General features: G+C 44.3%; 1 protein-coding gene across 1 annotated transcript in view; it reads left to right on the forward strand.

Annotated features, from left to right (window-relative positions):
• The window catches only part of CFAP299 (cilia and flagella associated protein 299), a 1354103-nt gene that overhangs the window by 26340 nt on the left and 1313564 nt on the right, over nt 1–14199 (forward strand). The gene's annotated exons all lie outside the window — the stretch shown is intronic.

Below are 14199 nucleotides of genomic sequence, written 5' to 3' on the forward strand. Positions count from 1 at the left end.
GGATTATTCCTCTATGCAAACAACTCAACTGCAGACAGCACCAGGGTGCTTTACAACTTTTACATGCCGAGCCCATGCAGACAGTTGTCTGCGCAGATTCTGAGTATCTGTTTGGAGCTGGTCTATTAGATTTAAAGTGGTGGCCCTTGTTTATTAACTTCCTGATACCACGGGGGCATTAGTTTTAGTTTTCAGTATTTTTTATTGCTTTTATGTTTTTTTTTAAAATATGTACAACAAAAGAAGGGGACAGGGAGCTTACTGGTCCAGTGCACACGCCCCCAATGTATCATAAAGAGATATGGGTGCACAGTTCCAAAAAGGTGGAGGGGATTATAACCTCTCAACACCGGCATACCCTCTTGCAGAAGCAAAAGCCCTCGTGCATCATCATCGAGCCATGCTCCGATGATGATGCATGAGGGCTTTTGCTTCTGCAAGAGTGTATGCCGGTGTTGAGAGGTTATAATACTCTCCACCTTTTTGGAACTGTGCACCCATACTGATTTTTTTTTTTTAATAGGACATTGTATTTTATAACTTTGTAAGGTATATTCCCATTATGATAAAATATGTGTATTTGTTGATTTAAGTTCTTTATGCTGATGTAGATTTGTTTTGTTATGTTAATGTGATTTGTTGTCTGTTTTTTATGTATCTGTATTTTATGTGGTGTTTTGTTAATGGTGCTGTCTGTGTACTTTTATGGTTGAAAAATATAGAATAAAGTATTTTGATTATGATGATGATGACTCACAATCCCACTCTCAAGCAGTAGTCACCCTCCATCATTTATGTGCCTTCATCAATTGCTTCTCTGCTCCTCCAATATTCTCCTGCAGTTTAAACACTCAGGCTACTTTGGGCATGTCATTTCTGATCATGCTGCACACGTCATGGGCATGGATTGGAGAGTACCACCCACTCCATTCCCCACCTGGTGGCTCCCCCAGGAAATACTCAACGACCCTAGTTTCAGGGATTCCCAACTTGAGCATATTGGGCATCACTTTGCAGAGAACCACACCATGGCCCTCTCTCGTAACTTAGAGAGAGACACCTTTGAAGTTGTCACATGGGGGGTGCATCCAAAATGTAGTAGGCGTGCGCTGGGAGCTTAAGAGAGATCTGGCCCAGACAGAGTCAGCCCTAACAGAGTAATCATCCTAGGCATCATCCTCGACTGTTCCCTATCCATGACTCACCAGGTAAACTCAGTCACCTCCTCCTGATGGCACATACTCCACAAACTTCGGAAGATCTTCAGACGGATCCCAGCAGACTGCCGCAGGACAGTCACCCACGCCTTAGTCACAAGCAAGCTCGACTATATCAACGCCCTCTACGCTGGCACCTTGACTGGAAACATCAGAAAACTACAACTCATCCAAAATGCCGCTGCCAGACTCATCCTGGATCTCCCACGCAGAGAACACATCTCCCAACACCTGAGGACCCACCACTGGCTCCTGGTCGAGAAACGAATCACCTTCAAGCTACTCACCCACACGTGCAAGGCCATACACAACGCAGGATCAGCCTACCTGAACCACTGCGTCTCCTTTCACACCCCCGCTAGATCCCTCCGCTCCACCCAGCTGACCCTTACATTTGTAAAACCACCGCTGGAGGACGATCCTTCACCTACATCGCAGCTAATAGCTGGAACAACCTCCCCTTGCACCTCAGACAAAGCCCATCGCTCACCATCATCAGGAAGAACCTCAAAACGTGGCTCTTCGGATGAGGTCCCTCCCCTCCCCAGTGCCTTGAGACCCTCATGGGTGAGTAGCCGCGCTTTACAAAAACTGATTGATTGGAGCATCAGGCCCCACATGATGCAGCTTCCCGGGCGACTTTCACTAATACCCAAACCAGACGCGTTACCCTTTTGAAGCACCTCTGCTGGTACAATTTTGCGCCATGCACAGCCCGGGCACACTCTATGAGTGACAAACCTGACAGACTCCTGGTGTGGCTAACACACCAGGAAGTTACTGCATCTTCCTTCACAGAGATCATCCCAAACCAGGGCCCTTCCCTCTGTACACAACATGCCATCATTGAATCCTTTTATGTCTTTTATTCAGATTGATATGGCACGAACCCCCTGGACAGCTCAACAACAAGCTTATTTTTTACAAGCACCCCCTATCCCCAGCAACCTCAGCATTAGAGGGGTAGGAATTGGATGCCCCATCTCTAAGGCCGAGGTTAAGAAGGCCATTCATGGCCTGGTCCGTAATAAAATGCCAGGTATGGACAGTTTACCTATCACGTATTATGATTGTTTCCCATCCCATCTGGCTCCAAGACTCACTGCTATGTACAACGAGTCACTCGAAATAGGGTCCCTGCCTCCCACTCTTAGGCTTAGGGAATCCCTTATAACTTCCCTAATGAAACCTGGGAGAGACCACAAACACTTATCATCCTACTGCCCCATAGCAATCCTGGTGGCCGATTATAAGATCTTGGGGAAATACCTGCAGACCGGTACACACCAGTGTTACCCTGCCTTGTACACCCAGACCAGAACGGGTTTATCCCCAGCTGTAATACATCCAAAAGCCTTCCACATGATAGATCAAGCATCGTTACAGTTCTCACATGCCGCAGCATTGATCCTTGACCTGGAGAAAGCATTTTATATGCTGTCTTTGAAATACCTCTTCCAGACCCTTATGAAGGTGGGCATTGGACACAGGCTGCTCACGTACGTGAAGCTACTCTACACCCGCCCATGATACAGAGTATGTATAGGTCATTTCATTTTAGCTCCATTTCAAATAGGCAGTGGGAGTGCCCCACCCTAGCTAACTGCTGTCAGGCAGCTCTTCACACCAGTGGCAGCCGGCAGCTTTAGGAGGGAGGGGGGCGGGCGGGAAGCAAACACACACACACGCACACATACACACACACTCATTCTTTCACACACTACACGCACGCACATCCATTAACAACACTCATAACATTCAAACATGCACGCACCAAACATTCAGTTTAAAACATCACACACACATTCTTTCACACACACACGCACATCCATTAACAACACTCATAACATTCAAACATGCACGCATGCACGCACCAAACATTCATTTTAAAACATCACACACACACTTACCTTCAGCCTCAAGGTCCCAGGAGGGTTGGGACTGCTGCCTTCCCTCATTGGCTGATCAGCCAATGAGGGAAGGCAGCAGTCCCGGCCTCGTCACAGAGTGGGATGGGGTCAGTGAGCAGTGGCGGCCGGCAGCTTTAGGAGGGAGGGGGGCGGGCAGGAAGCACACTCACACACACTCATTCTTTCACACACAGACACTCATGCACATCCATTAACAACACTCATAACATTCAAACATGCAAGCACGCACCAAACATTCATTTTAAAAGTGCACACACACACACGCATGCACACACATCCATTAACAACACTCATACCATTCAAACATGCACACACGCACCAAACATTCATTTTAAAACATCACACACACACTCATTCTTTCACACATGCACGCACATCCATTAACACTCATAACATTCAAACATGCACCATGCACCAAACATTAATTTTAAAAGATCACACACACTCATTCTTTCACACACATACGCACGCACGCACATCCATTAACAACACTCAAAACATTCAAACATGCACGCACGCACTAAACATTCATTTTAAAACATCACACACACACACACTTACCTTCAGCCTCGAGGTCCCAGGAGGGTTGGGACAAGGCAGCAGTCCCAGCCTCATCACAGAGTGGGATGGGGTCAGTGAGACTGCTGACCGCACCCCACTCTGTGACAAAGTGTCACTGATTGACACTCGCCCTGGGCGCTTCAGGGCTTAAACCTGAAGCGCCCAGGTCGAAGTCAATGGGTGACACTTTCTTTGTCACCCAGGGGAGGGCCTTGAGGCACCTTTGCTGAGGCGAGGAGGTCACGCCCATAGGAGCTGTGACCTCCTTAACCTAGCAAAATTCAGCTCAGGCAGCCAGGAGTCTGTGCAAATCGCGCATGTCTCACTCCTGGCTGTCTGAGCTGAAAATGAAGAGTGTCTGTCAGGCTGGCCTTTGTTCAACCTGACAGTCACTCTTCATAAGGGGCAAAAGGTTGTGGGGTGTGGCCCCTCCGCCCCAAAGGACGGGCCGCGCCTGAAGGTGAGACGTTTAATGAAAAGTTAGTTGGCAAGGTGTCTGTATCCAGAGGTGGATTTATTTAGTACTCAGGAAGGAAGCGAAAATGTATTATTGCAGGGCCATGTTTCTTAGATTGGGAGGTGGCGGCACTGCAGAGGGCAGAGATGTGATGATGAACATGATATATTGTGTTGAGGAACAAGAGAATAAAGCCTCACGCTAATAATGTTAAAAGGAATCTAAGGAGGACATGTATCAGGTGTAAAGGACAGAAACGGAGTGTGAAAGAATATGGGGCCAGATGCATCAAAGTTCCATTTTATATTACCTAACTAGCAAATTTTAGGTAATCGGCATTTAGATAATGCAAAATGGAATGTAACAAAATAGCGATTCCCTAATAGTGATTTCTTTAAATTTGCAATCGCTCTTAGGGAATCGCTATTAGGGAATGAGACTCCATTTGTTCCTACGGCCCTGAAGGCCCATAGGTATGAATTGTTTTGCATTTCCTAATTTGTGTATTCCTTATAACAATTTGCAAATTAGGAAATGCAAAACCAAGGGTGCTGAGGGCCTTAAGCGCCCTTTGATGCAGCCCCCCCTAAAAAATTGTGCACATGTGAAGCGCACACATGCCCTAGGGGCATGTGTGTGCTACATGGCACTTTAAAAAAATGCATTTTTTGTGTATTTTTTTTAATTGTATATGGTTACCACGAACTTGGAGTTGGTGGTAATTGCATTTCCTAAATGCCCAGTTCGCATTTAGGAAATGCTTGATACGTGCGCATACGGAATGGCAAATAGGAATTCCCTATTTACAATTTTCTATTTAGGGAATTGCAAATTGCGATTCCCTATTCGGAGTCGCAGTCTTAGGGAATCGCTAAATATTGCTTTTCCCTAAAATGGGACTGCAATGCCTTTCATACATCGTGAAAGGTTATTTTGCATTTGCAAAAGGTAGAATTTTGCGATTCACAGCGTTTGCGAATGGAAAATAGTTTGATACATCTGGCCCATGGTCACTAATATGAGCTTTGAGTGTCGCAGAAGCTCGCGCTAGTGATGAAGAAGCCACTGAATCACTTCTGAAAGGAATGGGTGATGAGATTTGTATGGCAAGCAGGCTTTCTGGAGATTTGAAAGTGCATCAGATCTTCCCAGGTTTTTAAATAGTGTGCTTAGAGACCTTTTTCACGAGCACAGTTGAATGTTCTGTTTTGTTGTGACCTTCATGGTTCAAAGAGATGCATATGAGTTGTTATGTTGAGATGAGTGTGTTGACGAGATCCTCTACATCATTGGTAACATTGAGGGGAAGGACAGCCAGTGCGTGTTCAAAGGCCTCAGATGGAACATTTTAAGGGGATTTGGATGTAGAGATGGGTGGATTGGGCTGACGCTTGTGGAGGGATTTGCCTCATAACTACACAATTGACGAGCAACTTTATGTAAATATGCGCTGCACAATTTTTACCTTTGTGTAATGGAGTACTGCGCATTTTCATGTATTGCTGCACACATTTAGGAGATTTGGGCCCCGGCTTTCAAAGATTTCTGCACACATGACTTTCGTCTAAAATCCACATTACTTTCGTCTAAAATCACGTATGATAAAATCTTTTGGATACAATAAGACATATGAAGATGAAGTGTACTTAGTGCTACTCACTATAAAAGCGGCCAACGAATTCATTACACACATGTTTTTCTGTACGTTTAACTAAAACAGAAGATATTTCACCAGACAAATAAGTTCCATCTATAATACGCAGAATTTTTCTTCTATGTCACTAGAGGGCAACATTAGCATGTTTTCGTATTTGTAGAGGCTCTGAGCCTGAAGCAGATGTAGAACTATTCACAGCGATAGCTTTCTACCAACTTAAGTGACCCGTCCTACAGCCTTCTTCCAGGCTGGACGGGGAAATCAATTCTGTTTATCTAACTCCTCTTAATCACCAGGAATGCACACCTGCAGCTATGTTTGTCTTGCGGGCTTTCACTGATTCAAAACGCATGCACAGTTGAGCAACATTAACAACAGGATTTAGATCTCGCTGGTGGGTCCGCAAACTGTAAACTTGTTACAGAGTTAAAAACAGGCCGAAATAAGCACAGAACGTGGACAGTATGTGAAAAGGTAGCCACTCCGGCTTGAAAGGGAAGGGAAACAAGCATTGACAAAGACAGTGGTTTTGAGAATTGTACTGTGAAAGAGGGTTTTCGAAGCATCACGTGCACAGACACAGCATGGAAAGCAGTAGCTTAACCTCCCTTCACATAAGCAGAACGGAGAAAACACGGGCAGCGGCAGCGCTTATGTCTCAAAGACCAGTTAGAGAACAGATTCAAAGCCAGACAGACACTGGTTCCCCAACATGCACAGAGCAAGTGCAATTGGAGCAAGGAAGGCGCTGAATCAGTGCACGTGGAAAAAACTACTTTAATGAGTCCGTTGCGCATCACAGGAGAATAAAACAAACCCTGGCCATGGCCATACAGACTGCATCAAACCTCACTAAACCGGTTTCATTCTAAACCATACATCTCCCCTCCCCTGAGGACCACTCTTAAACATTTTAAACAACTCCCCAACAATTCTCGCTCACACGCTTTCTTCAAATCTCCTCCCAGTCGCCCCAACAACCTCTATTTGTTGCATATTTCGGTGCAAAACACTCTCCCAGCTCTTTATCCTTAGCCCCCGCCCCCAGAGTTGACCTGCCTTCCCAACAGCGTAACCAGTTTTATTGTGGCCTGTAAACTATCGCCATTCCCGCCAGTCAGAAAACCCCCTTTTAAAGGTCGTTTTTATGCCTTCCCCAAATACCCAGTTACTCTCACTAAGGTCGCTCACCAAGCAGCTGAACCAATGTGTCTCATATTTGCAGCACATACAGCTCCATTCCTATGAAAGAAAGGCGAACTCCATCATCCCGAAACAGATGTGAATCCGCAAACTGAAACTCTGTATGTTTCAACGTCAATCTTCCCTCCTCTCAACAAACATTTGACATTTCTCTGTTTCTGCTCGCTTTGTCAATAGCACATGGTTTCTGGGTCACCTCCATTCTCTAGAGGCATCCAAAGAGTCAACAGTCTTTTAAGTTCTTCAGAATCTCTGTTCATGCTCCTTATGAGTGCCAGACCCTTCAGCTGTACTAAATCATTTTCACCAAGGTGGATCAGCAAGAGATCGCAAAAGATCAGGACATCCATTGCTTTTAAACAGTTTCACCCATCAAGCGCAGAAGCTGCTCCCTCCACCTTTCTCCATCTCATCCCCCCCTTTCCCCCACAACTTCATCTGAAACTTCATTTAATCTAATCCAAACTGTCTGCCAGTGCTTCATTTGAGCTGTTGGTTTCCGGTGCTTAGCACCGGCACTTATTTAACAGGGCTAGGTCTATTGAATTTTTCTCCCCTGCGCAATGGGCCCAGTAATTATTCAAAAGATATGTATCTACCTGTCCTGTCCACCTCTTTCAGTTCCTATACATGTTCTGCATCCCACAGGCATTTTCTTCATTTCAAGGTGCATTCAGAACACTTTCAGTTTGCTGTGTCCCCTTTTTTTGGCGGTCCATCAAAACGTCCTGAGGTGGATTTAGGACCACTCGGCGTCCCGGTGCTGCCGCAGATTTCTGAGTTGCGCTTTGAGCACCAGCACTTTTTATTCTACAAATTAAGCACTGCTGTCTGCCAAAAGTCCTCCACTCTGCTTGGCAAGCTACCAGCTTACCAAAATTGTAGCCCCAAATCCAAATCAAAATATGTGACAGGCTGGGCCAGGAACACAACCGGTAACATCAGCAGCAACATCCGTAGGTTAGCAACCATGTTATGGCAATGCTAAATACAGATGCACATACCGCCTGTGCGTGTTAGATCACCACATTCCCCAAATCCTCACCTCCGTTGCCGCCCCAATTCCAAAAGAGTGGGTCTCAAATTCCTTATGCGGTAAAACCAATTCCCACAACAACTAGTGCAACACAAACAATAACTGCAAGCACAGCACCCTCTACCAACCCTCACGCATGAGTCCTCGCCCTCGAATCCCCACCCACCAATTTTTTTCCATCGCCATGTCGGGCACACATCTCACGTAACACTCTTCTCCAACACCTCAATATTACCTTTAACTCCTTGGTCTATCTTAAATTTCCTCAAATACAACTAAGTCCCTGCTCCCACCTTCTTAGCACCCTGCCTCCGCAAACCTCCTGGCCTACCTCAGAAATTCTATATTACGGCCTCCCAACTTCCAGTTTGCAGGACATTGTGCCGCACACCATCTTTCCTCCCATCATAAATCAAAACCACCACAGCCAGCAGCGTCCCCAAAAAATTGGATTGTGGACTCAGTCGCGTCACCTACCCTTACCAGGGAAATGCTGGTGAACCTCTCCAGAAATGCTGTCTATATCCGCAAATGCTCCCTAACCCCGCCAACAGGGGTACTCTATGATGCAGTAATGACAATCTTGCAAATGTTAAGCCCAGGTGCCTACAAAAAGTCCTTCCTACACTCACCACCTTGCAAGCAAAATATGCATGTCCAGCAAGATCTGCACTTTATCACCCTCACTTTCATCTTCCACATTTCCGGAAGTAAATTAATAATTTTCTTCTTTTTTATCTTCTGGCAGCCTTGCCTGCATCACCACAGAATACATCTTAATGCCTAGGAAAGTCAGAACTGTTACTGGACCAACTGTTTTCTCTGCAAAGGAACTCCACATCCCTCATTAATGGACAGAAAACTTCCAGTTGCTCCTGACACCTATTAGAGGCAGATGACCCAAAAAGAAATCAAATAGTGAAGGATTGAGTCCATATCCATCAACAATTCTGAGAAGAGGCCCATCATTTCCCCTTCTTTAACCGCCTTCATCAACTTGCCCTGTGACATCTCTTTGTGCAGACTGACCAAACATACATTTTTGGCCCACCTAATTTCCTGGGGGCCCGCATAGTTTAACCTGAAACCAAATCTAAAAACATTTTCTAATAATTCCTCGTCTTCTTGTCTGTCATAAAACTATAGCCAATATTCTAATCAATCTGGTTTAGTTGGTGGAAGAGCCTTTGCCCAAATGGCCTTACTGCCTTCTTATTTCCTTTCCTTCTTGAGCTTGCAAAACATTATTTATTCTGCCAAGCATGTCTTCCTTGGATTCCCATAATTGGCTGTGTACATTAAATGCTTTACCTCTCATTTGGAGCAGTCATACTGAAAACCCAATACTCTCTAGGGGAGAAGCTTTCATTAAATGACCAACATGTCACTGTCTGAACTGTCTGTCCTCTTTCCCCAGTGCCTTTCCTTCCTGGGTGGCTTGTGTGGAAAGGTCTTGTAGAACAAGGATAAGATGCTCACTGTAAATGTGGTAGAATCAGGCTGTAAAGGAGCCATCAAATGAAGCCATAAATCATCATTAAGTTCTCCCTTTTACTTTTTCTGCATCTTCTGCCAAACAAGCCCTAAAATCCTCATCCTATCTAATCCAAGCTTAGCCGCCAAATAAGGCCTTTGAATAATGCCCATGTACTGAAATAAGGCCACAGAGTGTTCTTGAAAATTAGGAACGCAGCTGTCCAGTTTTCAATCACTACTGACACCCTTGACCTACTGAACAGCTTTCATTCCTCCTCCTTTGCTCCCTCCTTTGCTCACACATCTCGGTGCACCAATTAGAACACCTCTATGTGCTCTCCTTTCCAAATCCTGTCTTTAGTAGCAAGTGGATCTCTAGGGGTTTTGGAATACCCATGTAGGGCAACTTCTTAAGTTTAAATTATGTATGCTCCTTTCTTCACCTTCAGCATCTGTGCCCTTCATTGAAATCCCTTTGTCCACTGCCTTGCCCAGTAACTAACCATCCTCTGCCACTGCAACTTCCATTGCGATCTCTGTCACCTTGTCAAGCACATATTTTCCTTAACCCAACCTAGCTCCCTTAGAATCCAGAGCTTGCTCACCCCAACACACGCTGACTGAACCATTTTCATCCCAGACTTAACCAGCAGGTATATTCGGGTTCTACTTGCTAAGATTTTTTGGTTACCAATTCCATCCTTCTATGTGAAATGGGGTCCTCGTTCCTCAGTCCTGCAAGACAGCATCTCACTCCTTGTTGTCCTTTCCCCCTTTGTGTGCTCTCCAATTATCTGTCCACTTATGCCAATCATCCACAGTCGTAGACCCCTGCACGTGCTCTTTCACTATCTTGCTCTATTCCAGCTCATCCTAGCAGTCCTCGTGATCCTGTCGCGTAGGCTTTCATTATCCTAATGACACTACTGGATTTGGGCAGCAGAATCACTTGCACTGTGGGGGACTGAGTCTGAACCCACTACAGGTGATACTTCTTGGCCTAATCCAGGTTTTGCTCCGGCTAACTAGCAGTGACTCATCTCCATCCAAGAATAGGGATGATTGGGCAACTGAACGCATGACACAATTAACTCCTCAGGTAAATCATGGTCACTCACATCTCATCGGTTTCTCTCAGTTACATTAGTCTCACATATACAAGGACAATCAGAGGCAGAAAAGAGTTCAATAAAGTTTTGAACTTATAAGGATGATGAAGCATGACAAGATTAAAATTGTGACAAGGAGAGTGAAACCTAAAAATAACGCTACCATATTGTCACTAGAATCGTTAAGAATAGCTCCTACTTAGGCTATGTTAGAGCACAGCATGTTAAGCTCTAATTCTGCCCTTCATCATCCCTCATACCTGAGCAAGAAGCCTGTAGTCTACATAAGAAGCTGTAGCGAAGCACTCAGCAATCAGCATACAGTCGTGGTCATCTGGCTGGAATCTCCCTCTAAATTACATGGGTCAAAGTACTGTTTTTATAATAAAACAGCTGATATTTCTAAGAAAGGATCCCCACGTAAGAGTGTGTATGTCTCCGTGAACATTAGAGATAAAGCGTTACCACGTTTGCCGGCAACCTATCTTACTGCAGCCTTGAGAAAAGCACAGAGTGAAAGAAATGCTTTGTTTAAGAACACAGTGCTGGCCTAGGCAAAGAACAGCTAGATAGAGAAAATAAAACAAGTACGCAAATGTGGCTATTGTTAAAATAATAAAACAAAGCTGAATAAAATATGTCTAGGTTAACATGCACAGCGGCAGGCCTACTTTGCTAAAATAATGTGTATGAAGCTATAACTAAAATGGTTACACAACACCCTCCCCTTGCCGGTTCAAAGGTGGTTCAAAGCCTAATTATGTATAAAAGCTACTAAAATTCAACCTAAGGCATATATAGGAGTGTCAATAATGACAAGTTTAAAGACACTTGAGCATGTGTAAAAAGGACAATTTAAAAATGTTAACTGTGCCGTAAAAAAGGCAGAATTTCTAGAGTCAGAGTCATTTTGGAAGTTGTCAATCGAATCCGGGATAATTGAAGACAGGGAAATCTTCCACTTCGGCAGGTGGTAAAGTAGGAAGTTCATCGCCAAGGAAAACCAAGGAGCATTTGTGTTCCAAAGCCTGAGCTCTAGCCAAGGCAGCACCATTCCGTGATGTGCCCAACAATAAGTTTAGAGCTGCATCATCCACAAAGGGCAACTCATAAGTAGCTTCCTGTAGCAAACGCACCCTCAACGGGCATGTCTGGTAATGAGCCCTCAGTGAGAACATCAACAGATCAGCGTTCAGTGAAAGCAAGCGCTGCATAGAAAGACAAACTTTCAGTGCATTTTCAAACGAGCACCAGAGGCACCGAACCACAGGCTGCACACAATGCAAAACCGGTCTGAATGACAGAGACAAGACTAGTCACACCCCAATTGCTCCAGAAGTGATGCTCCAAAGTACTGCATCATGTGTTCACGACACAGCTGCATTGGTGGAAGCACTTTCAATCCTCCTTGTTGCAGCGGGAAAGCCATTGTGCAGAAAAAGTAGCAATAGCAGAATGCCACCTATTATAGCTAAAGGTATTGGAAATCCCCGAAAATACTGGAGAATATTAAGAGGATGGCTGAAGGTATTAAGCTGAATATAGAGGAGAAGGTGTGAAAGAAACCAGAATCAACAGCCTTAAAGAAATTTGCGATTCTAGTAGTACTGGATGCATTAAATATTTGTCCCACAAGCTCACCAAAGTGTCTCGGAAAGTTGGTATTTAAAAGGGACTGTATCTCTGCTGGTGGCCTTGCAACCTGAAGCGCATAGGTCTAGTGTGCAGATGTGAGTGCCACATGTTTCTGAACCAATAAAGCCTTGAGTCTGCTCAGCTTGTCAAAATTCACATTTGAAGTAGTGATATGGGGCCAAATCTCAGCTACTTCCCTCTGTCGTGTAGGAGGAGAAAGTCCGTTCCTGCAGCATGTAACAATCTTAGAGACCGAAACGACATAAACTAATACAGCTCCCATCCCACAACAGTTTTCACTATTGAGGAGGACATAGCTGCCATTCGAGAGCACCTGGAACGCAGGTCTAATCAAGGTGACTGGAACTCCCTTCAGATAACAAGCCAAGTTCGCTGCTGAAACGTTACACGCCCCATGCAAGGACAGCTGTTTACAAACCATTGAATGGATGACAGAAGTCTTGCATTCACTACCACTAAGAAAGACCTTTCATGCCACTGAGACATTTGTACGAGAAGGGTAGCTCCCACACCTCATGGATGTAACTATCTCCTGGCCTTTCATATCTGCCTACTGGATTGTGTTTTAGGCAGGATGTGAACTGAAGTGTTGAAATAGGCAGATTCATGACCCCGTGTATTGACCTCCCAGCAGATGGTATTTCAGCCACAGTAAAAGGCAACGTTTCTAACTTTTCAATATTTAACATGACATAAGTCACTTCTTTCTTAGCCGTTAGTTGTTGTTGCTGCATCAAATTAAATGTGGAAAACATGTCCTTTGCACTAACGTGTTGCCAGGGAACGCAACCCACCTTCAGTGTTTGTAGTGTCCAGCCCAACTGCATAATGGACCTTAGTTGACGCTGTCTATGGTGTAAAGAAGACATGACACTTTGTATTATGTCTATTGCAGAAGAAACAATGTTGTTTAAAGTGTATATCTGGTTGGACAAGGTATTAATCCAATTATCTACAACAGCTAATGCCCTCTGTAAGTTTTCCTGATCTATTTGCCTTAACCGGGCAGCGGCTTCTTGTTGAGAAAGCTTCCAAATGTAATTATAAACTGCGTATAAGAAGCGCTTTCTAGGATGGTTTCTGGGGCCTAACAGGAAATCCTGTAAGTCAGTGTTATTAGACAGGAGACTGAGGTGATCTCTAATAGCATCTAGTGGGGAACTCTTCAACCATTGCTGGCATAGTTTCCCTATATTGTATGTTGCTACTATACCTGCATGTTCAGATGACACATAGCGAGGGTCTGGCCTACTTGTTCTAAAACCCCTGTGGAGTTTATAAAATGTTTATTGCACCCATTGGTATCTATTGGCCACAAAAAACACCTGCTAGGACGTGAAAGTGAAGCATTAAACGTGCCATTCTGGACCCATTCATTGAGCTGATCTTCAGTTACATTTATATACTTTTGCCACTTATAACATTTTGCAGGGACAGGAATACTCAGCACATTCAATTCCATGATTTTTGCTAAGCCTAAACAACTTGTCTGTTGTAGTGTTTCATTTAAAAATATAATTTGAACAGGTATCACGCATGCTCTAAATAAAGGTTCCTTCCCCCTTATTTGCCAATTTTTTGTTCCCCACACACTTTTTAAGTCATTCGACTTTAGCCAATAGTCATAGCCTTCTATCGCCAACTGGGAAACAAAGGAATCCTAATAAATTAATTTTGTATCTGTCAATAATATATGTAAATTTTCCATTAAAGGCAATTTGAAAAAAATATGCCTCAGCATTTTAAATATTGTGCCCAGAAACATATGCACATTTTTCAGAATATGTTTTAGAACTCCCTTGTGGTGGAGTTGGACAATGTTCCCATTGTGTGTAATTAAAAATAGTCTTTGCGGTACTTGCTCAGTGAATGAAATGGTGTCCATAATAATTATGG

Source organism: Pleurodeles waltl, chromosome 1_2, assembly GCF_031143425.1.
Source record: "Pleurodeles waltl isolate 20211129_DDA chromosome 1_2, aPleWal1.hap1.20221129, whole genome shotgun sequence".
NCBI classification, from domain to species: domain Eukaryota; kingdom Metazoa; phylum Chordata; class Amphibia; order Caudata; family Salamandridae; genus Pleurodeles; species Pleurodeles waltl.